Raw genomic sequence first — 22343 nt, forward strand, 5'->3', positions numbered from 1 at the left:
CTGTCTACATCTCCGTCCGTCCGTCCGTCCGTCCGTGTCTCTGTCTTTCCCCGTGGGTCTGTGCGTCTGTCTATGCCAGCCGGCTTCCGGTGTCCCTCAGTCGGGTCCTCTTGTCGGTGGGTGGGCAGGGGAAGGGTGGCGGAGGAAGGGCGACGGGGTTGGGCTGATGAGGAGGGTCCCTGGGGGCGCCGGTGGCTCCGGGTTGGCTTGGAGCCAGGCGGGGTGGAGAGGCAGAAAGGCCTGGTGGCCGGCCTGGCTTGGCCTAGGGCGACGGGTGGGACGCTGGGGGTGGGGGGCGCGGAAAACACCTCAGGGGCCGCGCCCACCGCGCCCCGCCCCGACGCTTCCCTTTGCCATGCCGGTAGCCAGGAGGCGGTGGGGCGGCGGCGGCCCCCGGGACTGGAGAGTCCCCGGCAGGGAGAGCGCCCGGACTTCCACGACTGCGGGGCACCGGAGGGGCCACGTCCCCTGGGCGGCTGGCAGGCAGGCAGGTGCAAGGCGCAGGGCAGGCGGGGTTCGGGTGAGGGCTGAGGAGGGGCACGGCTGGGCCCGGGAGGCGCAGAGCAGGCTCTTAGGGCGGCCAGCGGCAGCCGCACACGTCTACGGCCATACCACCCTGAACGCGCCCGATCTCGTCTGATCTCGGAAGCTAAGCAGGGTCGGGCCTGGTTAGTACTTGGATGGGAGACCGCCTGGGAATACCGGGTGCTGTAGGCTTTTTTCTTTGCCTTTTCTTTCCCCTTGGGCCACCCTTCCCATACCTTTACCGCCACAGCACCCCGCCCCCTTGCCCAACTAGGCTTCCTCCAAACGCCCCGTGCCCCCCTGGCCCCTCGCCAGCCGCGCACCGCACCGCGAGTCCCTGGCTCGCAGCAGGTGCCCCCTGCAGGGGCAGGCGTCTTCCAGCCAGCCCTTGGGCCTCCAAGCCACCACGCCCACGCACACCGGATCCAGAGGGCTGGGCTGGGGGTCGATGGGGGCGGGCGGGGTGGGCGAAGGCGACGCCTTCGGAGGGAGGGAACGCGGGAGGGCGACGAAGACCCTGGCACCGATGGGCCGGGGCCAGCGCGGGCCGGACGGCACCCGCTCTGGGCAGGCGTGTCCTCCCATGGTCCTGCGCCTCGGGCCCTCATCCCCACATCCCCTAGCCATTCCATCGGGCCGCCCGGAGCGCACGACCGCACTGGGCAACTGGCCCCACCTTAGGCCTGGGCCCGCCTCCACCTTGTCCCCAGCAGCCCTGGGGTGCGCTCCCACCCGCGGGCATTCCCTTCCTTCCCTTGGAACACCGTCCCTTTGCCCCCGTGCCGGGGGTCCCCGCTCCGGGTGGGCAGGACACAAGATGGCCGGTCGCCCGGGGCCTCCCCCCTTGGCGCCCGGGACCACCCGCTGGCACCAGAATCCGTGCTTAGTCTCCCTGCAACAGCGAAGCGAAGACCGAGGCTCGCTCGCTCAGCAAGATGGGGAGAGGGGGGCGCCCTGCACCTCGCCCCAAAGCAGCCCCCCATATAAAGGACGACAGCAGAGGAGGAATCGCCCACATGCCCCGAGGACCAGAGTGGGTCCAGGGCGGGAACGGGAGCAGAGCGGGTCTCGTGACGCCTTGGCTGCGCATCTCGGCCCCGAGGGGCTCCTCGGTGCCCAGAGCCCACCCAAGCACGACCACCCTCCCGAGGGCTAGCTGCCTAGCCAACACAGTCTCCTCCTGTTTGTGTGTGTGGGGGGGGGGGGGATGGGTGGGGGGGTGGGTGGGGGTGTGGGGGTGTGGGGGTGTGTGGGGTGTGTGGGGTGTGGGGTGTGGGGTGGGGGGTGTGTGTCTGTTTCTGTGGTGTGCCCCTGTGTCTCCGTCCCTGTCCGCATCCAGGTCAGGGTCCGCGTCTGTCTGTCTTGGGGCCAGAGCGGGGGCGTGTGTTGGATACTCTGTCTGTGTCTCCCTCTCTGTCTCTCTCTTCCTCTCTGTCTACATCTCCGTCCGTCCGTGTCTCTGTCTTTCCCCGTGGGTCTGTGCGTCTGTCTATGCCAGCCGGCTTCTGGTGTCCCTCAGTCGGGTCCTCTTGTCGGTGGGTGGGCAGGGGAAGGGTGGCGGAGGAAGGGCGACGGGGTTGGGCTGATGAGGAGGGTCCCTGGGGGCGCCGGTGGCTCCGGGTTGGCTTGGAACCAGGCCGGGGTGGAGAGGCGGAAGGGCCTGGTGGCGGGCCTGGCTTGCCCTAAGGGCGGCGGGTGGGGCGCCGGGGGTGGGGGGGCGCGGAGAACAGCGCGCGGGCCACGCCCCCCGCGCCCCGACGCTCCCCTTGGCCCTCTCGGGAGCCAGGCGGCGGCCCCCGGGTCTGGAGAGTATCGGGCCGTGAGAGCGCTCGGTGTTCCGCGACTGCGGGGCGCTGGAGGCGCCACGTCCTCTGGGCGGTTTGGCAGGCAGGCAGGTGCAAGGCACAGGGCAGGCGTGGGGCGGTTGGGGGCTGAGGAGGGGCACGGCTGCGGCCCGGAGGCGCAGAGCAGGCTCTTAGGGCGGCCAGCGGCAGCGGCACACGTCTACGGCCATACCACCCTGAACGCGCCCGATCTCGTCTGATCTCGGAAGCTAAGCAGGGTCGGGCCTGGTTAGTACTTGGATGGGAGACCGCCTGGGAATACCGGGTGCTGTAGGCTTTTTTTCTTTGCCTTTTCTTTCCCCTTCGGCCTCCCTTCCTCTCCCTTCGCCGCCACAGTCCCCCCCCCCGCCCCGCCCCCTCCGCCCCTTGCCCAACAAGGCCTCCTGCAAACGCCCGGTGCCCCCCTGGCCCCTCGCCAGCCGCGCACCGCACCGGGGGTCCCTGTCTCGCAGCTTGTGCCCGCTGCACCGGCAGGCAGCCCCCAGCCCTTCCACCTCACAGCCACCACGCCCACGCACACCCGATCCAGAGGGGCGGGCTGGGGGAGGTGGGGGCGGGCTGGGTGGGCGGAGGCGGCGGCTTCGCAGGGAGGGAAAGGGGGAGGGCGGCGAGGACCGCCCGCGGGCTTGGGGCGGGGGGAGCGCGGGCGGGACGGCACCCCGTCTCGGCAGGCGTGCCCTCCCAAGGTCCTGCGCCTCGGGGCCTCATCCCCGGAGCCCCTAGCCATTCCCTTGGGCCGCCCCGAGTGCACAAGCGCACCGGGCAACCGGCCCCACCTTAGGCCTGGGCCCGCCTCCACCTTCTCCCCACCCGCCCTGGGCTGCGCTCCCGCGCGCGCGGGCATTCCCTTCCTTCCCGCGGAACACCGTCCCTCTGCCCCCAGGCCGGGGGTCCTCGCTCCGTGTGGGCAGGACACAAGATGGCCGACCGCCCGGGGCCTCCCCCGTTGGCACCCGGGACCACCCGTTGGCCCCCGACTCCGTGCTCAGTGTCCCCGCAACAGCGAAGCGCACAGCGAGGCTCGCTCGCTCGGCAAGACGGCGGGAGGGGGCGGCCCTGCACCACGCCCCAAAGCGGCCCCCCAAATAAAGGACGAGAGCAGAGGAGGAATCGCCCGCACGCCCCCAGGCCCAGAGTGGGTCCTGGGCGGGAACGGGAGCAGGGCGGGTCTCCTGAGGCCTTGGCTGCGCGACCTCGGCCCCGGGGGGCTCCTCGGTGCCCAGAGCCCACCCAAGCACGACCACCCTCCCGAGGAGGGCTAGCTGCCTAGCCAACACAGTCTCTTCCTCTGTGTGTGTGTGTGTGTGTGTGTGTGGTGTGTGTGTGGTGTGTGTGGTGTGTGTGTGGTGTGTGTGTCTGTTTCTGGGGTGTGCCCCTGTGTCTCCGTCCCTGTCCGCATCCAGGTCAGGGTCCGCGTCTGTCTGTCTTGGGGCCAGAGCGGGGGTGTGTGTTGGATACTCTGTCTGTGTTCTCCCTCTCTGTCCCTCTCTTCCTCTCTGTCTACATCTCCGTCCGTCCGTCCGTCCGTCCGTGTCTCTGTCTTTCCCCGTGGGTCTGTGCGTCTGTCTATGCCAGCCGGCTTCCGGTGTCCCTCAGTCGGGTCCTCTTGTCGGTGGGTGGGCAGGGGAAGGGTGGCGGAGGAAGGGCGACGGGGTTGGGCTGATGAGGAGGGTCCCTGGGGGCGCCGGTGGCTCCGGGTTGGCTTGGAGCCAGGCGGGGTGGAGAGGCAGAAAGGCCTGGTGGCCGGCCTGGCTTGGCCTAGGGCGACGGGTGGGACGCTGGGGGTGGGGGGCGCGGAAAACACCTCAGGGGCCGCGCCCACCGCGCCCCGCCCCGACGCTTCCCTTTGCCATGCCGGTAGCCAGGAGGCGGTGGGGCGGCGGCGGCCCCCGGGACTGGAGAGTCCCCGGCAGGGAGAGCGCCCGGACTTCCACGACTGCGGGGCACCGGAGGGGCCACGTCCCCTGGGCGGCTGGCAGGCAGGCAGGTGCAAGGCGCAGGGCAGGCGGGGTTCGGGTGAGGGCTGAGGAGGGGCACGGCTGGGCCCGGGAGGCGCAGAGCAGGCTCTTAGGGCGGCCAGCGGCAGCCGCACACGTCTACGGCCATACCACCCTGAACGCGCCCGATCTCGTCTGATCTCGGAAGCTAAGCAGGGTCGGGCCTGGTTAGTACTTGGATGGGAGACCGCCTGGGAATACCGGGTGCTGTAGGCTTTTTTCTTTGCCTTTTCTTTCCCCTTGGGCCACCCTTCCCATACCTTTACCGCCACAGCACCCCGCCCCCTTGCCCAACTAGGCTTCCTCCAAACGCCCCGTGCCCCCCTGGCCCCTCGCCAGCCGCGCACCGCACCGCGAGTCCCTGGCTCGCAGCAGGTGCCCCCTGCAGGGGCAGGCGTCTTCCAGCCAGCCCTTGGGCCTCCAAGCCACCACGCCCACGCACACCGGATCCAGAGGGCTGGGCTGGGGGTCGATGGGGGCGGGCGGGGTGGGCGAAGGCGACGCCTTCGGAGGGAGGGAACGCGGGAGGGCGACGATGACCCTGGCACCGATGGGCCGGGGCCAGCGCGGGCCGGACGGCACCCGCTCTGGGCAGGCGTGTCCTCCCATGGTCCTGCGCCTCGGGCCCTCATCCCCACATCCCCTAGCCATTCCATCGGGCCGCCCGGAGCGCACGACCGCACTGGGCAACTGGCCCCACCTTAGGCCTGGGCCCGCCTCCACCTTGTCCCCAGCAGCCCTGGGGTGCGCTCCCACCCGCGGGCATTCCCTTCCTTCCCTTGGAACACCGTCCCTTTGCCCCCGTGCCGGGGGTCCCCGCTCCGGGTGGGCAGGACACAAGATGGCCGGTCGCCCGGGGCCTCCCCCCTTGGCGCCCGGGACCACCCGCTGGCACCAGAATCCGTGCTTAGTCTCCCTGCAACAGCGAAGCGAAGACCGAGGCTCGCTCGCTCAGCAAGATGGGGAGAGGGGGGCGCCCTGCACCTCGCCCCAAAGCAGCCCCCCATATAAAGGACGACAGCAGAGGAGGAATCGCCCACATGCCCCGAGGACCAGAGTGGGTCCAGGGCGGGAACGGGAGCAGAGCGGGTCTCGTGACGCCTTGGCTGCGCATCTCGGCCCCGAGGGGCTCCTCGGTGCCCAGAGCCCACCCAAGCACGACCACCCTCCCGAGGGCTAGCTGCCTAGCCAACACAGTCTCCTCCTGTTTGTGTGTGTGGGGGGGCGGGGGGATGGGTGGGGGGGTGGGTGGGGGTGTGGGGGTGTGGGGGTGTGTGGGGTGTGTGGGGTGTGGGGTGTGGGGTGGGGGGTGTGTGTCTGTTTCTGTGGTGTGCCCCTGTGTCTCCGTCCCTGTCCGCATCCAGGTCAGGGTCCGCGTCTGTCTGTCTTGGGGCCAGAGCGGGGGCGTGTGTTGGATACTCTGTCTGTGTCTCCCTCTCTGTCTCTCTCTTCCTCTCTGTCTACATCTCCGTCCGTCCGTGTCTCTGTCTTTCCCCGTGGGTCTGTGCGTCTGTCTATGCCAGCCGGCTTCTGGTGTCCCTCAGTCGGGTCCTCTTGTCGGTGGGTGGGCAGGGGAAGGGTGGCGGAGGAAGGGCGACGGGGTTGGGCTGATGAGGAGGGTCCCTGGGGGCGCCGGTGGCTCCGGGTTGGCTTGGAACCAGGCCGGGGTGGAGAGGCGGAAGGGCCTGGTGGCGGGCCTGGCTTGCCCTAAGGGCGGCGGGTGGGGCGCCGGGGGTGGGGGGGCGCGGAGAACAGCGCGCGGGCCACGCCCCCCGCGCCCCGACGCTCCCCTTGGCCCTCTCGGGAGCCAGGCGGCGGCCCCCGGGTCTGGAGAGTATCGGGCCGTGAGAGCGCTCGGTGTTCCGCGACTGCGGGGCGCTGGAGGCGCCACGTCCTCTGGGCGGTTTGGCAGGCAGGCAGGTGCAAGGCACAGGGCAGGCGTGGGGCGGTTGGGGGCTGAGGAGGGGCACGGCTGCGGCCCGGAGGCGCAGAGCAGGCTCTTAGGGCGGCCAGCGGCAGCGGCACACGTCTACGGCCATACCACCCTGAACGCGCCCGATCTCGTCTGATCTCGGAAGCTAAGCAGGGTCGGGCCTGGTTAGTACTTGGATGGGAGACCGCCTGGGAATACCGGGTGCTGTAGGCTTTTTTTCTTTGCCTTTTCTTTCCCCTTCGGCCTCCCTTCCTCTCCCTTCGCCGCCACAGTCCCCCCCCCCCCGCCCCGCCCCCTCCGCCCCTTGCCCAACAAGGCCTCCTGCAAACGCCCGGTGCCCCCCTGGCCCCTCGCCAGCCGCGCACCGCACCGAGGGTCCCTGTCTCGCAGCTTGTGCCCGCTGCACCGGCAGGCAGCCCCCAGCCCTTCCACCTCACAGCCACCACGCCCACGCACACCCGATCCAGAGGGGCGGGCTGGGGGAGGTGGGGGCGGGCTGGGTGGGCGGAGGCGGCGGCTTCGCAGGGAGGGAAAGGGGGAGGGCGGCGAGGACCGCCCGCGGGCTTGGGGCGGGGGGAGCGCGGGCGGGACGGCACCCCGTCTCGGCAGGCGTGCCCTCCCAAGGTCCTGCGCCTCGGGGCCTCATCCCCGGAGCCCCTAGCCATTCCCTTGGGCCGCCCCGAGTGCACAAGCGCACCGGGCAACCGGCCCCACCTTAGGCCTGGGCCCGCCTCCACCTTCTCCCCACCCGCCCTGGGCTGCGCTCCCGCGCGCGCGGGCATTCCCTTCCTTCCCGCGGAACACCGTCCCTCTGCCCCCAGGCCGGGGGTCCTCGCTCCGTGTGGGCAGGACACAAGATGGCCGACCGCCCGGGGCCTCCCCCGTTGGCACCCGGGACCACCCGTTGGCCCCCGACTCCGTGCTCAGTGTCCCCGCAACAGCGAAGCGCACAGCGAGGCTCGCTCGCTCGGCAAGACGGCGGGAGGGGGCGGCCCTGCACCACGCCCCAAAGCGGCCCCCCAAATAAAGGACGAGAGCAGAGGAGGAATCGCCCGCACGCCCCCAGGCCCAGAGTGGGTCCTGGGCGGGAACGGGAGCAGGGCGGGTCTCCTGAGGCCTTGGCTGCGCGACCTCGGCCCCGGGGGGCTCCTCGGTGCCCAGAGCCCACCCAAGCACGACCACCCTCCCGAGGAGGGCTAGCTGCCTAGCCAACACAGTCTCTTCCTCTGTGTGTGTGTGTGTGTGTGTGTGTGTGGTGTGTGTGTGGTGTGTGTGGTGTGTGTGTGGTGTGTGTGTCTGTTTCTGGGGTGTGCCCCTGTGTCTCCGTCCCTGTCCGCATCCAGGTCAGGGTCCGCGTCTGTCTGTCTTGGGGCCAGAGCGGGGGTGTGTGTTGGATACTCTGTCTGTGTTCTCCCTCTCTGTCCCTCTCTTCCTCTCTGTCTACATCTCCGTCCGTCCGTCCGTCCGTGTCTCTGTCTTTCCCCGTGGGTCTGTGCGTCTGTCTATGCCAGCCGGCTTCCGGTGTCCCTCAGTCGGGTCCTCTTGTCGGTGGGTGGGCAGGGGAAGGGTGGCGGAGGAAGGGCGACGGGGTTGGGCTGATGAGGAGGGTCCCTGGGGGCGCCGGTGGCTCCGGGTTGGCTTGGAGCCAGGCGGGGTGGAGAGGCAGAAAGGCCTGGTGGCCGGCCTGGCTTGGCCTAGGGCGACGGGTGGGACGCTGGGGGTGGGGGGCGCGGAAAACACCTCAGGGGCCGCGCCCACCGCGCCCCGCCCCGACGCTTCCCTTTGCCATGCCGGTAGCCAGGAGGCGGTGGGGCGGCGGCGGCCCCCGGGACTGGAGAGTCCCCGGCAGGGAGAGCGCCCGGACTTCCACGACTGCGGGGCACCGGAGGGGCCACGTCCCCTGGGCGGCTGGCAGGCAGGCAGGTGCAAGGCGCAGGGCAGGCGGGGTTCGGGTGAGGGCTGAGGAGGGGCACGGCTGGGCCCGGGAGGCGCAGAGCAGGCTCTTAGGGCGGCCAGCGGAAGCCGCACACGTCTACGGCCATACCACCCTGAACGCGCCCGATCTCGTCTGATCTCGGAAGCTAAGCAGGGTCGGGCCTGGTTAGTACTTGGATGGGAGACCGCCTGGGAATACCGGGTGCTGTAGGCTTTTTTCTTTGCCTTTTCTTTCCCCTTGGGCCACCCTTCCCATACCTTTACCGCCACAGCACCCCGCCCCCTTGCCCAACTAGGCTTCCTCCAAACGCCCCGTGCCCCCCTGGCCCCTCGCCAGCCGCGCACCGCACCGCGAGTCCCTGGCTCGCAGCAGGTGCCCCCTGCAGGGGCAGGCGTCTTCCAGCCAGCCCTTGGGCCTCCAAGCCACCACGCCCACGCACACCGGATCCAGAGGGCTGGGCTGGGGGTCGATGGGGGCGGGCGGGGTGGGCGAAGGCGACGCCTTCGGAGGGAGGGAACGCGGGAGGGCGACGATGACCCTGGCACCGATGGGCCGGGGCCAGCGCGGGCCGGACGGCACCCGCTCTGGGCAGGCGTGTCCTCCCATGGTCCTGCGCCTCGGGCCCTCATCCCCACATCCCCTAGCCATTCCATCGGGCCGCCCGGAGCGCACGACCGCACTGGGCAACTGGCCCCACCTTAGGCCTGGGCCCGCCTCCACCTTGTCCCCAGCAGCCCTGGGGTGCGCTCCCACCCGCGGGCATTCCCTTCCTTCCCTTGGAACACCGTCCCTTTGCCCCCGTGCCGGGGGTCCCCGCTCCGGGTGGGCAGGACACAAGATGGCCGGTCGCCCGGGGCCTCCCCCCTTGGCGCCCGGGACCACCCGCTGGCACCAGAATCCGTGCTTAGTCTCCCTGCAACAGCGAAGCGAAGACCGAGGCTCGCTCGCTCAGCAAGATGGGGAGAGGGGGGCGCCCTGCACCTCGCCCCAAAGCAGCCCCCCATATAAAGGACGACAGCAGAGGAGGAATCGCCCACATGCCCCGAGGACCAGAGTGGGTCCAGGGCGGGAACGGGAGCAGAGCGGGTCTCGTGACGCCTTGGCTGCGCATCTCGGCCCCGAGGGGCTCCTCGGTGCCCAGAGCCCACCCAAGCACGACCACCCTCCCGAGGGCTAGCTGCCTAGCCAACACAGTCTCCTCCTGTTTGTGTGTGTGTGGGGGGGGGGATGGGTGGGGGGGTGGGTGGGGGTGTGGGGGTGTGGGGGTGTGGGGGGTGTGTGGGGTGTGGGGTGTGGGGTGGGGGGTGTGTGTCTGTTTCTGTGGTGTGCCCCTGTGTCTCCGTCCCTGTCCGCATCCAGGTCAGGGTCCGCGTCTGTCTGTCTTGGGGCCAGAGCGGGGGCGTGTGTTGGATACTCTGTCTGTGTCTCCCTCTCTGTCTCTCTCTTCCTCTCTGTCTACATCTCCGTCCGTCCGTGTCTCTGTCTTTCCCCGTGGGTCTGTGCGTCTGTCTATGCCAGCCGGCTTCTGGTGTCCCTCAGTCGGGTCCTCTTGTCGGTGGGTGGGCAGGGGAAGGGTGGCGGAGGAAGGGCGACGGGGTTGGGCTGATGAGGAGGGTCCCTGGGGGCGCCGGTGGCTCCGGGTTGGCTTGGAACCAGGCCGGGGTGGAGAGGCGGAAGGGCCTGGTGGCGGGCCTGGCTTGCCCTAAGGGCGGCGGGTGGGGCGCCGGGGGTGGGGGGGCGCGGAGAACAGCGCGCGGGCCACGCCCCCCGCGCCCCGACGCTCCCCTTGGCCCTCTCGGGAGCCAGGCGGCGGCCCCCGGGTCTGGAGAGTATCGGGCCGTGAGAGCGCTCGGTGTTCCGCGACTGCGGGGCGCTGGAGGCGCCACGTCCTCTGGGCGGTTTGGCAGGCAGGCAGGTGCAAGGCACAGGGCAGGCGTGGGGCGGTTGGGGGCTGAGGAGGGGCACGGCTGCGGCCCGGAGGCGCAGAGCAGGCTCTTAGGGCGGCCAGCGGCAGCGGCACACGTCTACGGCCATACCACCCTGAACGCGCCCGATCTCGTCTGATCTCGGAAGCTAAGCAGGGTCGGGCCTGGTTAGTACTTGGATGGGAGACCGCCTGGGAATACCGGGTGCTGTAGGCTTTTTTTCTTTGCCTTTTCTTTCCCCTTCGGCCTCCCTTCCTCTCCCTTCGCCGCCACAGTCCCCCCCCCCCGCCCCGCCCCCTCCGCCCCTTGCCCAACAAGGCCTCCTGCAAACGCCCGGTGCCCCCCTGGCCCCTCGCCAGCCGCGCACCGCACCGAGGGTCCCTGTCTCGCAGCTTGTGCCCGCTGCACCGGCAGGCAGCCCCCAGCCCTTCCACCTCACAGCCACCACGCCCACGCACACCCGATCCAGAGGGGCGGGCTGGGGGAGGTGGGGGCGGGCTGGGTGGGCGGAGGCGGCGGCTTCGCAGGGAGGGAAAGGGGGAGGGCGGCGAGGACCGCCCGCGGGCTTGGGGCGGGGGGAGCGCGGGCGGGACGGCACCCCGTCTCGGCAGGCGTGCCCTCCCAAGGTCCTGCGCCTCGGGGCCTCATCCCCGGAGCCCCTAGCCATTCCCTTGGGCCGCCCCGAGTGCACAAGCGCACCGGGCAACCGGCCCCACCTTAGGCCTGGGCCCGCCTCCACCTTCTCCCCACCCGCCCTGGGCTGCGCTCCCGCGCGCGCGGGCATTCCCTTCCTTCCCGCGGAACACCGTCCTTCTGCCCCCAGGCCGGGGGTCCTCGCTCCGTGTGGGCAGGACACAAGATGGCCGACCGCCCGGGGCCTCCCCCGTTGGCACCCGGGACCACCCGTTGGCCCCCGACTCCGTGCTCAGTGTCCCCGCAACAGCGAAGCGCACAGCGAGGCTCGCTCGCTCGGCAAGACGGCGGGAGGGGGCGGCCCTGCACCACGCCCCAAAGCGGCCCCCCAAATAAAGGACGAGAGCAGAGGAGGAATCGCCCGCACGCCCCCAGGCCCAGAGTGGGTCCTGGGCGGGAACGGGAGCAGGGCGGGTCTCCTGAGGCCTTGGCTGCGCGACCTCGGCCCCGGGGGGCTCCTCGGTGCCCAGAGCCCACCCAAGCACGACCACCCTCCCGAGGAGGGCTAGCTGCCTAGCCAACACAGTCTCTTCCTCTGTGTGTGTGTGTGTGTGTGTGTGTGTGGTGTGTGTGTGGTGTGTGTGGTGTGTGTGTGGTGTGTGTGTCTGTTTCTGGGGTGTGCCCCTGTGTCTCCGTCCCTGTCCGCATCCAGGTCAGGGTCCGCGTCTGTCTGTCTTGGGGCCAGAGCGGGGGTGTGTGTTGGATACTCTGTCTGTGTTCTCCCTCTCTGTCCCTCTCTTCCTCTCTGTCTACATCTCCGTCCGTCCGTCCGTCCGTCCGTGTCTCTGTCTTTCCCCGTGGGTCTGTGCGTCTGTCTATGCCAGCCGGCTTCCGGTGTCCCTCAGTCGGGTCCTCTTGTCGGTGGGTGGGCAGGGGAAGGGTGGCGGAGGAAGGGCGACGGGGTTGGGCTGATGAGGAGGGTCCCTGGGGGCGCCGGTGGCTCCGGGTTGGCTTGGAGCCAGGCGGGGTGGAGAGGCAGAAAGGCCTGGTGGCCGGCCTGGCTTGGCCTAGGGCGACGGGTGGGACGCTGGGGGTGGGGGGCGCGGAAAACACCTCAGGGGCCGCGCCCACCGCGCCCCGCCCCGACGCTTCCCTTTGCCATGCCGGTAGCCAGGAGGCGGTGGGGCGGCGGCGGCCCCCGGGACTGGAGAGTCCCCGGCAGGGAGAGCGCCCGGACTTCCACGACTGCGGGGCACCGGAGGGGCCACGTCCCCTGGGCGGCTGGCAGGCAGGCAGGTGCAAGGCGCAGGGCAGGCGGGGTTCGGGTGAGGGCTGAGGAGGGGCACGGCTGGGCCCGGGAGGCGCAGAGCAGGCTCTTAGGGCGGCCAGCGGCAGCCGCACACGTCTACGGCCATACCACCCTGAACGCGCCCGATCTCGTCTGATCTCGGAAGCTAAGCAGGGTCGGGCCTGGTTAGTACTTGGATGGGAGACCGCCTGGGAATACCGGGTGCTGTAGGCTTTTTTCTTTGCCTTTTCTTTCCCCTTGGGCCACCCTTCCCATACCTTTACCGCCACAGCACCCCGCCCCCTTGCCCAACTAGGCTTCCTCCAAACGCCCCGTGCCCCCCTGGCCCCTCGCCAGCCGCGCACCGCACCGCGAGTCCCTGGCTCGCAGCAGGTGCCCCCTGCAGGGGCAGGCGTCTTCCAGCCAGCCCTTGGGCCTCCAAGCCACCACGCCCACGCACACCGGATCCAGAGGGGTGGGCTGGGGGTCGATGGGGGCGGGCGGGGTGGGCGAAGGCGACGCCTTCGGAGGGAGGGAACGCGGGAGGGCGACGATGACCCTGGCACCGATGGGCCGGGGCCAGCGCGGGCCGGACGGCACCCGCTCTGGGCAGGCGTGTCCTCCCATGGTCCTGCGCCTCGGGCCCTCATCCCCACATCCCCTAGCCATTCCATCGGGCCGCCCGGAGCGCACGACCGCACTGGGCAACTGGCCCCACCTTAGGCCTGGGCCCGCCTCCACCTTGTCCCCAGCAGCCCTGGGGTGCGCTCCCACCCGCGGGCATTCCCTTCCTTCCCTTGGAACACCGTCCCTTTGCCCCCGTGCCGGGGGTCCCCGCTCCGGGTGGGCAGGACACAAGATGGCCGGTCGCCCGGGGCCTCCCCCCTTGGCGCCCGGGACCACCCGCTGGCACCAGAATCCGTGCTTAGTCTCCCTGCAACAGCGAAGCGAAGACCGAGGCTCGCTCGCTCAGCAAGATGGGGAGAGGGGGACGCCCTGCACCTCGCCCCAAAGCAGCCCCCCATATAAAGGACGACAGCAGAGGAGGAATCGCCCACATGCCCCGAGGACCAGAGTGGGTCCAGGGCGGGAACGGGAGCAGAGCGGGTCTCGTGACGCCTTGGCTGCGCATCTCGGCCCCGAGGGGCTCCTCGGTGCCCAGAGCCCACCCAAGCACGACCACCCTCCCGAGGGCTAGCTGCCTAGCCAACACAGTCTCCTCCTGTTTGTGTGTGTGGGGGGGGGGGGGATGGGTGGGGGGGTGGGTGGGGGTGTGGGGGTGTGGGGGTGTGTGGGGTGTGTGGGGTGTGGGGTGTGGGGTGGGGGGTGTGTGTCTGTTTCTGTGGTGTGCCCCTGTGTCTCCGTCCCTGTCCGCATCCAGGTCAGGGTCCGCGTCTGTCTGTCTTGGGGCCAGAGCGGGGGCGTGTGTTGGATACTCTGTCTGTGTCTCCCTCTCTGTCTCTCTCTTCCTCTCTGTCTACATCTCCGTCCGTCCGTGTCTCTGTCTTTCCCCGTGGGTCTGTGCGTCTGTCTATGCCAGCCGGCTTCTGGTGTCCCTCAGTCGGGTCCTCTTGTCGGTGGGTGGGCAGGGGAAGGGTGGCGGAGGAAGGGCGACGGGGTTGGGCTGATGAGGAGGGTCCCTGGGGGCGCCGGTGGCTCCGGGTTGGCTTGGAACCAGGCCGGGGTGGAGAGGCGGAAGGGCCTGGTGGCGGGCCTGGCTTGCCCTAAGGGCGGCGGGTGGGGCGCCGGGGGTGGGGGGGCGCGGAGAACAGCGCGCGGGCCACGCCCCCCGCGCCCCGACGCTCCCCTTGGCCCTCTCGGGAGCCAGGCGGCGGCCCCCGGGTCTGGAGAGTATCGGGCCGTGAGAGCGCTCGGTGTTCCGCGACTGCGGGGCGCTGGAGGCGCCACGTCCTCTGGGCGGTTTGGCAGGCAGGCAGGTGCAAGGCACAGGGCAGGCGTGGGGCGGTTGGGGGCTGAGGAGGGGCACGGCTGCGGCCCGGAGGCGCAGAGCAGGCTCTTAGGGCGGCCAGCGGCAGCGGCACACGTCTACGGCCATACCACCCTGAACGCGCCCGATCTCGTCTGATCTCGGAAGCTAAGCAGGGTCGGGCCTGGTTAGTACTTGGATGGGAGACCGCCTGGGAATACCGGGTGCTGTAGGCTTTTTTTCTTTGCCTTTTCTTTCCCCTTCGGCCTCCCTTCCTCTCCCTTCGCCGCCACAGTCCCCCCCCCCCGCCCCGCCCCCTCCGCCCCTTGCCCAACAAGGCCTCCTGCAAACGCCCGGTGCCCCCCTGGCCCCTCGCCAGCCGCGCACCGCACCGGGGGTCCCTGTCTCGCAGCTTGTGCCCGCTGCACCGGCAGGCAGCCCCCAGCCCTTCCACCTCACAGCCACCACGCCCACGCACACCCGATCCAGAGGGGCGGGCTGGGGGAGGTGGGGGCGGGCTGGGTGGGCGGAGGCGGCGGCTTCGCAGGGAGGGAAAGGGGGAGGGCGGCGAGGACCGCCCGCGGGCTTGGGGCGGGGGGAGCGCGGGCGGGACGGCACCCCGTCTCGGCAGGCGTGCCCTCCCAAGGTCCTGCGCCTCGGGGCCTCATCCCCGGAGCCCCTAGCCATTCCCTTGGGCCGCCCCGAGTGCACAAGCGCACCGGGCAACCGGCCCCACCTTAGGCCTGGGCCCGCCTCCACCTTCTCCCCACCCGCCCTGGGCTGCGCTCCCGCGCGCGCGGGCATTCCCTTCCTTCCCGCGGAACACCGTCCCTCTGCCCCCAGGCCGGGGGTCCTCGCTCCGTGTGGGCAGGACACAAGATGGCCGACCGCCCGGGGCCTCCCCCGTTGGCACCCGGGACCACCCGTTGGCCCCCGACTCCGTGCTCAGTGTCCCCGCAACAGCGAAGCGCACAGCGAGGCTCGCTCGCTCGGCAAGACGGCGGGAGGGGGCGGCCCTGCACCACGCCCCAAAGCGGCCCCCCAAATAAAGGACGAGAGCAGAGGAGGAATCGCCCGCACGCCCCCAGGCCCAGAGTGGGTCCTGGGCGGGAACGGGAGCAGGGCGGGTCTCCTGAGGCCTTGGCTGCGCGACCTCGGCCCCGGGGGGCTCCTCGGTGCCCAGAGCCCACCCAAGCACGACCACCCTCCCGAGGAGGGCTAGCTGCCTAGCCAACACAGTCTCTTCCTCTGTGTGTGTGTGTGTGTGTGTGTGTGGTGTGTGTGTGGTGTGTGTGGTGTGTGTGTGGTGTGTGTGTCTGTTTCTGGGGTGTGCCCCTGTGTCTCCGTCCCTGTCCGCATCCAGGTCAGGGTCCGCGTCTGTCTGTCTTGGGGCCAGAGCGGGGGTGTGTGTTGGATACTCTGTCTGTGTTCTCCCTCTCTGTCCCTCTCTTCCTCTCTGTCTACATCTCCGTCCGTCCGTCCGTCCGTCCGTGTCTCTGTCTTTCCCCGTGGGTCTGTGCGTCTGTCTATGCCAGCCGGCTTCCGGTGTCCCTCAGTCGGGTCCTCTTGTCGGTGGGTGGGCAGGGGAAGGGTGGCGGAGGAAGGGCGACGGGGTTGGGCTGATGAGGAGGGTCCCTGGGGGCGCCGGTGGCTCCGGGTTGGCTTGGAGCCAGGCGGGGTGGAGAGGCAGAAAGGCCTGGTGGCCGGCCTGGCTTGGCCTAGGGCGACGGGTGGGACGCTGGGGGTGGGGGGCGCGGAAAACACCTCAGGGGCCGCGCCCACCGCGCCCCGCCCCGACGCTTCCCTTTGCCATGCCGGTAGCCAGGAGGCGGTGGGGCGGCGGCGGCCCCCGGGACTGGAGAGTCCCCGGCAGGGAGAGCGCCCGGACTTCCACGACTGCGGGGCACCGGAGGGGCCACGTCCCCTGGGCGGCTGGCAGGCAGGCAGGTGCAAGGCGCAGGGCAGGCGGGGTTCGGGTGAGGGCTGAGGAGGGGCACGGCTGGGCCCGGGAGGCGCAGAGCAGGCTCTTAGGGCGGCCAGCGGCAGCCGCACACGTCTACGGCCATACCACCCTGAACGCGCCCGATCTCGTCTGATCTCGGAAGCTAAGCAGGGTCGGGCCTGGTTAGTACTTGGATGGGAGACCGCCTGGGAATACCGGGTGCTGTAGGCTTTTTTCTTTGCCTTTTCTTTCCCCTTGGGCCACCCTTCCCATACCTTTACCGCCACAGCACCCCGCCCCCTTGCCCAACTAGGCTTCCTCCAAACGCCCCGTGCCCCCCTGGCCCCTCGCCAGCCGCGCACCGCACCGCGAGTCCCTGGCTCGCAGCAGGTGCCCCCTGCAGGGGCAGGCGTCTTCCAGCCAGCCCTTGGGCCTCCAAGCCACCACGCCCACGCACACCGGATCCAGAGGGCTGGGCTGGGGGTCGATGGGGGCGGGCGGGGTGGGCGAAGGCGACGCCTTCGGAGGGAGGGAACGCGGGAGGGCGACGATGACCCTGGCACCGATGGGCCGGGGCCAGCGCGGGCCGGACGGCACCCGCTCTGGGCAGGCGTGTCCTCCCATGGTCCTGCGCCTCGGGCCCTCATCCCCACATCCCCTAGCCATTCCATCGGGCCGCCCGGAGCGCACGACCGCACTGGGCAACTGGCCCCACCTTAGGCCTGGGCCCGCCTCCACCTTGTCCCCAGCAGCCCTGGGGTGCGCTCCCACCCGCGGGCATTCCCTTCCTTCCCTTGGAACACCGTCCCTTTGCCCCCGTGCCGGGGGTCCCCGCTCCGGGTGGGCAGGACACAAGATGGCCGGTCGCCCGGGGCCTCCCCCCTTGGCGCCCGGGACCACCCGCTGGCACCAGAATCCGTGCTTAGTCTCCCTGCAACAGCGAAGCGAAGACCGAGGCTCGCTCGCTCAGCAAGATGGGGAGAGGGGGGCGCCCTGCACCTCGCCCCAAAGCAGCCCCCCATATAAAGGACGACAGCAGAGGAGGAATCGCCCACATGCCCCGAGGACCAGAGTGGGTCCAGGGCGGGAACGGGAGCAGAGCGGGTCTCGTGACGCCTTGGCTGCGCATCTCGGCCCCGAGGGGCTCCTCGGTGCCCAGAGCCCACCCAAGCACGACCACCCTCCCGAGGGCTAGCTGCCTAGCCAACACAGTCTCCTCCTGTTTGTGTGTGTGGGGGGGCGGGGGGATGGGTGGGGGGGTGGGTGGGGGTGTGGGGGTGTGGGGGTGTGTGGGGTGTGTGGGGTGTGGGGTGTGGGGGTGGGGGGTGTGTGTCTGTTTCTGTGGTGTGCCCCTGTGTCTCCGTCCCTGTCCGCATCCAGGTCAGGGTCCGCGTCTGTCTGTCTTGGGGCCAGAGCGGGGGCGTGTGTTGGATACTCTGTCTGTGTCTCCCTCTCTGTCTCTCTCTTCCTCTCTGTCTACATCTCCGTCCGTCCGTGTCTCTGTCTTTCCCCGTGGGTCTGTGCGTCTGTCTATGCCAGCCGGCTTCTGGTGTCCCTCAGTCGGGTCCTCTTGTCGGTGGGTGGGCAGGGGAAGGGTGGCGGAGGAAGGGCGACGGGGTTGGGCTGATGAGGAGGGTCCCTGGGGGCGCCGGTGGCTCCGGGTTGGCTTGGAACCAGGCCGGGGTGGAGAGGCGGAAGGGCCTGGTGGCGGGCCTGGCTTGCCCTAAGGGCGGCGGGTGGGGCGCCGGGGGTGGGGGGGCGCGGAGAACAGCGCGCGGGCCACGCCCCCCGCGCCCCGACGCTCCCCTTGGCCCTCTCGGGAGCCAGGCGGCGGCCCCCGGGTCTGGAGAGTATCGGGCCGTGAGAGCGCTCGGTGTTCCGCGACTGCGGGGCGCTGGAGGCGCCACGTCCTCTGGGCGGTTTGGCAGGCAGGCAGGTGCAAGGCACAGGGCAGGCGTGGGGCGGTTGGGGGCTGAGGAGGGGCACGGCTGCGGCCCGGAGGCGCAGAGCAGGCTCTTAGGGCGGCCAGCGGCAGCGGCACACGTCTACGGCCATACCACCCTGAACGCGCCCGATCTCGTCTGATCTCGGAAGCTAAGCAGGGTCGGGCCTGGTTAGTACTTGGATGGGAGACCGCCTGGGAATACCGGGTGCTGTAGGCTTTTTTTCTTTGCCTTTTCTTTCCCCTTCGGCCTCCCTTCCTCTCCCTTCGCCGCCACAGTCCCCCCCCCCCCGCCCCGCCCCCTCCGCCCCTTGCCCAACAAGGCCTCCTGCAAACGCCCGGTGCCCCCCTGGCCCCTCGCCAGCCGCGCACCGCACCGAGGGTCCCTGTCTCGCAGCTTGTGCCCGCTGCACCGGCAGGCAGCCCCCAGCCCTTCCACCTCACAGCCACCACGCCCACGCACACCCGATCCAGAGGGGCGGGCTGGGGGAGGTGGGGGCGGGCTGGGTGGGCGGAGGCGGCGGCTTCGCAGGGAGGGAAAGGGGGAGGGCGGCGAGGACCGCCCGCGGGCTTGGGGCGGGGGGAGCGCGGGCGGGACGGCACCCCGTCTCGGCAGGCGTGCCCTCCCAAGGTCCTGCGCCTCGGGGCCTCATCCCCGGAGCCCCTAGCCATTCCCTTGGGCCGCCCCGAGTGCACAAGCGCACCGGGCAACCGGCCCCACCTTAGGCCTGGGCCCGCCTCCACCTTCTCCCCACCCGCCCTGGGCTGCGCTCCCGCGCGCGCGGGCATTCCCTTCCTTCCCGCGGAACACCGTCCCTCTGCCCCCAGGCCGGGGGTCCTCGCTCCGTGTGGGCAGGACACAAGATGGCCGACCGCCCGGGGCCTCCCCCGTTGGCACCCGGGACCACCCGTTGGCCCCCGACTCCGTGCTCAGTGTCCCCGCAACAGCGAAGCGCACAGCGAGGCTCGCTCGCTCGGCAAGACGGCGGGAGGGGGCGGCCCTGCACCACGCCCCAAAGCGGCCCCCCAAATAAAGGACGAGAGCAGAGGAGGAATCGCCCGCACGCCCCCAGGCCCAGAGTGGGTCCTGGGCGGGAACGGGAGCAGGGCGGGTCTCCTGAGGCCTTGGCTGCGCGACCTCGGCCCCGGGGGGCTCCTCGGTGCCCAGAGCCCACCCAAGCACGACCACCCTCCCGAGGAGGGCTAGCTGCCTAGCCAACACAGTCTCTTCCTCTGTGTGTGTGTGTGTGTGTGTGTGTGGTGTGTGTGTGGTGTGTGTGGTGTGTGTGTGGTGTGTGTGTCTGTTTCTGGGGTGTGCCCCTGTGTCTCCGTCCCTGTCCGCATCCAGGTCAGGGTCCGCGTCTGTCTGTCTTGGGGCCAGAGCGGGGGTGTGTGTTGGATACTCTGTCTGTGTTCTCCCTCTCTGTCCCTCTCTTCCTCTCTGTCTACATCTCCGTCCGTCCGTCCGTCCGTGTCTCTGTCTTTCCCCGTGGGTCTGTGCGTCTGTCTATGCCAGCCGGCTTCCGGTGTCCCTCAGTCGGGTCCTCTTGTCGGTGGGTGGGCAGGGGAAGGGTGGCGGAGGAAGGGCGACGGGGTTGGGCTGATGAGGAGGGTCCCTGGGGGCGCCGGTGGCTCCGGGTTGGCTTGGAGCCAGGCGGGGTGGAGAGGCAGAAAGGCCTGGTGGCCGGCCTGGCTTGGCCTAGGGCGACGGGTGGGACGCTGGGGGTGGGGGGCGCGGAAAACACCTCAGGGGCCGCGCCCACCGCGCCCCGCCCCGACGCTTCCCTTTGCCATGCCGGTAGCCAGGAGGCGGTGGGGCGGCGGCGGCCCCCGGGACTGGAGAGTCCCCGGCAGGGAGAGCGCCCGGACTTCCACGACTGCGGGGCACCGGAGGGGCCACGTCCCCTGGGCGGCTGGCAGGCAGGCAGGTGCAAGGCGCAGGGCAGGCGGGGTTCGGGTGAGGGCTGAGGAGGGGCACGGCTGGGCCCGGGAGGCGCAGAGCAGGCTCTTAGGGCGGCCAGCGGAAGCCGCACACGTCTACGGCCATACCACCCTGAACGCGCCCGATCTCGTCTGATCTCGGAAGCTAAGCAGGGTCGGGCCTGGTTAGTACTTGGATGGGAGACCGCCTGGGAATACCGGGTGCTGTAGGCTTTTTTCTTTGCCTTTTCTTTCCCCTTGGGCCACCCTTCCCATACCTTTACCGCCACAGCACCCCGCCCCCTTGCCCAACTAGGCTTCCTCCAAACGCCCCGTGCCCCCCTGGCCCCTCGCCAGCCGCGCACCGCACCGCGAGTCCCTGGCTCGCAGCAGGTGCCCCCTGCAGGGGCAGGCGTCTTCCAGCCAGCCCTTGGGCCTCCAAGCCACCACGCCCACGCACACCGGATCCAGAGGGCTGGGCTGGGGGTCGATGGGGGCGGGCGGGGTGGGCGAAGGCGACGCCTTCGGAGGGAGGGAACGCGGGAGGGCGACGATGACCCTGGCACCGATGGGCCGGGGCCAGCGCGGGCCGGACGGCACCCGCTCTGGGCAGGCGTGTCCTCCCATGGTCCTGCGCCTCGGGCCCTCATCCCCACATCCCCTAGCCATTCCATCGGGCCGCCCGGAGCGCACGACCGCACTGGGCAACTGGCCCCACCTTAGGCCTGGGCCCGCCTCCACCTTGTCCCCAGCAGCCCTGGGGTGCGCTCCCACCCGCGGGCATTCCCTTCCTTCCCTTGGAACACCGTCCCTTTGCCCCCGTGCCGGGGGTCCCCGCTCCGGGTGGGCAGGACACAAGATGGCCGGTCGCCCGGGGCCTCCCCCCTTGGCGCCCGGGACCACCCGCTGGCACCAGAATCCGTGCTTAGTCTCCCTGCAACAGCGAAGCGAAGACCGAGGCTCGCTCGCTCAGCAAGATGGGGAGAGGGGGGCGCCCTGCACCTCGCCCCAAAGCAGCCCCCCATATAAAGGACGACAGCAGAGGAGGAATCGCCCACATGCCCCGAGGACCAGAGTGGGTCCAGGGCGGGAACGGGAGCAGAGCGGGTCTCGTGACGCCTTGGCTGCGCATCTCGGCCCCGAGGGGCTCCTCGGTGCCCAGAGCCCACCCAAGCACGACCACCCTCCCGAGGGCTAGCTGCCTAGCCAACACAGTCTCCTCCTGTTTGTGTGTGTGTGGGGGGGGGGATGGGTGGGGGGGTGGGTGGGGGTGTGGGGGTGTGGGGGTGTGGGGGGTGTGTGGGGTGTGGGGTGTGGGGTGGGGGGTGTGTGTCTGTTTCTGTGGTGTGCCCCTGTGTCTCCGTCCCTGTCCGCATCCAGGTCAGGGTCCGCGTCTGTCTGTCTTGGGGCCAGAGCGGGGGCGTGTGTTGGATACTCTGTCTGTGTCTCCCTCTCTGTCTCTCTCTTCCTCTCTGTCTACATCTCCGTCCGTCCGTGTCTCTGTCTTTCCCCGTGGGTCTGTGCGTCTGTCTATGCCAGCCGGCTTCTGGTGTCCCTCAGTCGGGTCCTCTTGTCGGTGGGTGGGCAGGGGAAGGGTGGCGGAGGAAGGGCGACGGGGTTGGGCTGATGAGGAGGGTCCCTGGGGGCGCCGGTGGCTCCGGGTTGGCTTGGAACCAGGCCGGGGTGGAGAGGCGGAAGGGCCTGGTGGCGGGCCTGGCTTGCCCTAAGGGCGGCGGGTGGGGCGCCGGGGGTGGGGGGGCGCGGAGAACAGCGCGCGGGCCACGCCCCCCGCGCCCCGACGCTCCCCTTGGCCCTCTCGGGAGCCAGGCGGCGGCCCCCGGGTCTGGAGAGTATCGGGCCGTGAGAGCGCTCGGTGTTCCGCGACTGCGGGGCGCTGGAGGCGCCACGTCCTCTGGGCGGTTTGGCAGGCAGGCAGGTGCAAGGCACAGGGCAGGCGTGGGGCGGTTGGGGGCTGAGGAGGGGCACGGCTGCGGCCCGGAGGCGCAGAGCAGGCTCTTAGGGCGGCCAGCGGCAGCGGCACACGTCTACGGCCATACCACCCTGAACGCGCCCGATCTCGTCTGATCTCGGAAGCTAAGCAGGGTCGGGCCTGGTTAGTACTTGGATGGGAGACCGCCTGGGAATACCGGGTGCTGTAGGCTTTTTTTCTTTGCCTTTTCTTTCCCCTTCGGCCTCCCTTCCTCTCCCTTCGCCGCCACAGTCCCCCCCCCGCCCCGCCCCCTCCGCCCCTTGCCCAACAAGGCCTCCTGCAAACGCCCGGTGCCCCCCTGGCCCCTCGCCAGCCGCGCACCGCACCGAGGGTCCCTGTCTCGCAGCTTGTGCCCGCTGCACCGGCAGGCAGCCCCCAGCCCTTCCACCTCACAGCCACCACGCCCACGCACACCCGATCCAGAGGGGCGGGCTGGGGGAGGTGGGGGCGGGCTGGGTGGGCGGAGGCGGCGGCTTCGCAGGGAGGGAAAGGGGGAGGGCGGCGAGGACCGCCCGCGGGCTTGGGGCGGGGGGAGCGCGGG

At 70.7% G+C, this 22343-nt stretch overlaps 12 non-coding genes across 12 annotated transcripts; all 12 read left to right on the forward strand.

Annotated features, from left to right (window-relative positions):
• Positions 1-598: 598 nt before the first annotated feature.
• Positions 599-717, forward strand: LOC135364935 (5S ribosomal RNA). Its single transcript, XR_010412743.1, has one exon. It is a non-coding gene; the product is annotated as a 5S ribosomal RNA (ribosomal RNA).
• Positions 718-2527: 1810 nt separating this feature from the next.
• Positions 2528-2646, forward strand: LOC135364937 (5S ribosomal RNA). Its single transcript, XR_010412745.1, has one exon. It is a non-coding gene; the product is annotated as a 5S ribosomal RNA (ribosomal RNA).
• A 1817-nt stretch (positions 2647-4463) lies between these two features.
• LOC135364938 (5S ribosomal RNA) lies at positions 4464-4582 on the forward strand. Its single transcript, XR_010412746.1, has one exon. It is a non-coding gene; the product is annotated as a 5S ribosomal RNA (ribosomal RNA).
• Positions 4583-6393: 1811 nt separating this feature from the next.
• On the forward strand, positions 6394-6512 carry LOC135364939 (5S ribosomal RNA). The gene has a single exon (XR_010412747.1). It is a non-coding gene; the product is annotated as a 5S ribosomal RNA (ribosomal RNA).
• Positions 6513-8329: 1817 nt separating this feature from the next.
• LOC135364940 (5S ribosomal RNA) lies at positions 8330-8448 on the forward strand. The gene has a single exon (XR_010412748.1). It is a non-coding gene; the product is annotated as a 5S ribosomal RNA (ribosomal RNA).
• A 1809-nt stretch (positions 8449-10257) lies between these two features.
• Positions 10258-10376, forward strand: LOC135364941 (5S ribosomal RNA). Its single transcript, XR_010412749.1, has one exon. It is a non-coding gene; the product is annotated as a 5S ribosomal RNA (ribosomal RNA).
• Positions 10377-12196: 1820 nt separating this feature from the next.
• LOC135364943 (5S ribosomal RNA) lies at positions 12197-12315 on the forward strand. The gene has a single exon (XR_010412751.1). It is a non-coding gene; the product is annotated as a 5S ribosomal RNA (ribosomal RNA).
• Positions 12316-14125: 1810 nt separating this feature from the next.
• On the forward strand, positions 14126-14244 carry LOC135364944 (5S ribosomal RNA). Its single transcript, XR_010412752.1, has one exon. It is a non-coding gene; the product is annotated as a 5S ribosomal RNA (ribosomal RNA).
• Positions 14245-16062: 1818 nt separating this feature from the next.
• On the forward strand, positions 16063-16181 carry LOC135364945 (5S ribosomal RNA). Its single transcript, XR_010412753.1, has one exon. It is a non-coding gene; the product is annotated as a 5S ribosomal RNA (ribosomal RNA).
• A 1812-nt stretch (positions 16182-17993) lies between these two features.
• LOC135364946 (5S ribosomal RNA) lies at positions 17994-18112 on the forward strand. Its single transcript, XR_010412754.1, has one exon. It is a non-coding gene; the product is annotated as a 5S ribosomal RNA (ribosomal RNA).
• Positions 18113-19927: 1815 nt separating this feature from the next.
• On the forward strand, positions 19928-20046 carry LOC135364947 (5S ribosomal RNA). Its single transcript, XR_010412755.1, has one exon. It is a non-coding gene; the product is annotated as a 5S ribosomal RNA (ribosomal RNA).
• A 1809-nt stretch (positions 20047-21855) lies between these two features.
• LOC135364948 (5S ribosomal RNA) lies at positions 21856-21974 on the forward strand. The gene has a single exon (XR_010412756.1). It is a non-coding gene; the product is annotated as a 5S ribosomal RNA (ribosomal RNA).
• The last annotated feature ends 369 nt before the right edge of the window (positions 21975-22343 follow it).

The sequence above is a fragment of the Mirounga angustirostris genome, unplaced genomic scaffold (assembly GCF_029215605.1).
Source record: "Mirounga angustirostris isolate CCGP_5_RB_7025 unplaced genomic scaffold, mMirAng1.0.hap1 SCAF_6, whole genome shotgun sequence".
Classification (NCBI taxonomy): Eukaryota; Metazoa; Chordata; class Mammalia; order Carnivora; family Phocidae; genus Mirounga; species Mirounga angustirostris.